The following is a 1,523-nucleotide window of genomic DNA, read 5'->3' on the forward strand; positions in this document are numbered from 1 at the left end:
TTGCCACTTTAAGAATCCCTCTACATCACATGCAACTTCAGCCTGACGTCACGGATGAGGGAAGAGTCGTTATCTTATGATTGTCTCCATTCCCTTCCCGCCCACTAACCGGGGAAAAGGCGAGGCAGCGGCACGGACTTCGTTTTGATTGGCTACAGCCGATCCTTGCTATTTTTCTTATTGGTGGATGTATAAAGACAGTTCTGGCACCGCCCCTCGCATGGTGCAAGAATCCCCTCTGGAGAGAACGGACGAGGCGTGGAGCGTGCTGTCTGGCGACGTCACAATGAGACGTTTCAGTCATGAAAGTTCTAACATAATCGGAGATGGCGCCATGTAGGCTTACACAGCTCCGCCCACACTGTTCTCCCGTGTTCCATCTGCTAGCTCCATGGCCTCGAGTGCTCCCAGTTTCCTCTGGTTGGCCTAGTCGCCTGTCCGTCACCTAGTAGATACACGGAAGCGTGGCGCCGGTGCGGTTTTCTGCCTAGCAACCACGAAGCCGGCTTTAAAGCGGTAATTTCGGCTCCGACAGAGCCTGCTCTGTGTTGCCCTGCTAAAGTTCCTTTTGGAGTTGTACGGTCCGGAAGAACCATAGAGGTCGAGGCGGTCGGTCCCCGGGCGGCTGACTGGAGCCCGGACACAGGCACGGAGTCGCCCTCGCTGCGGCCGGACTTGGGGGAGGAGTCTAGTCCCCCTACTGAAGCGAGGGCTGCATCTCGGATTGGGGTGAGCGGCCTGTCCAAACACACATAATCAGAAGTATGAGGGAGGCCGGGCTCAGCTTACCGGGCCGGTATCCTCTTCTATCACAATGAGTACGGTGTGGGGCACAGGGGCTTGCTGTTGAGCCATGCATATGTGTCGTTTAGTCACAGTCCGTCAACACCGGTCTAGACTACAGGATTATATGTTTGGCTTATACAGCAGGGAACAATGGCTGATAGTAGGCAACCTATTAATGTGGGGGAGGGGACTACCCCACAGGTATTCCCATGGACTGATGACCTTATGGGTTAGTGGCCACCTTCTGTCTGAAGAAACGTGAATGATATCCAAAGCCAGAACGTTTTCATATATAATGAAGTGGGAAATGGGTAAAGCCCCTGTTCTTGGGGGGAGCTTTTCTTTTTATTTTGTGTGCCGTAGATGCAACAGGAAGTGAGGACATTTCCCAAAGTGAGGGGACTTCCCCTCTTTGGTTTCTCTGAAACATGGAGCTCCTGCTGTGGGGAGCACTCTGAAAATGTTGTATTCCCCTCACTGGTAGAGGGGGTGACTTTCCCCCCTAATGTCCACACAGACAGCAATAAAAACGTGACAGGGCAGCTAACACTTCTGGTTCTAGCCAAAATGGAAAAAAGGCCTCGGTCATGAAGGGTTTAACCCTTTCGCTGCCAAGGACGTATGGCATACGGACCTACAAAAGTGCTTCCAGCTGGCCAGGTCAGTATGCCATACGGACCTGGCATTTACAGTTCTACTATAAGCTGACCGCTATTATCAAAAATACCGGGCGCCCC

General features: G+C 52.7%; 1 protein-coding gene across 2 annotated transcripts in view; it reads left to right on the forward strand.

Moving 5' to 3' along the window:
• Positions 1-268: 268 nt before the first annotated feature.
• The window catches only part of GATAD2A (GATA zinc finger domain containing 2A), a 77,330-nt gene continuing 76,075 nt past the window's right edge, over positions 269-1,523 (forward strand). The window contains exon 1 of one of the 2 annotated variants that reach the window (XM_018565930.1): positions 269-729. The gene's annotated coding sequence lies outside the window, so the exon portion shown is untranslated. The remainder of the gene's footprint in view (positions 730-1,523) is intronic. The other variant, XM_018565931.1, reaches the window with a different exon arrangement.

This window comes from Nanorana parkeri, unplaced genomic scaffold (assembly GCF_000935625.1).
Source record: "Nanorana parkeri isolate BGI_ZX_2015 unplaced genomic scaffold, ASM93562v1 scaffold900, whole genome shotgun sequence".
NCBI lineage: Eukaryota > Metazoa > Chordata > Amphibia > Anura > Dicroglossidae > Nanorana > Nanorana parkeri.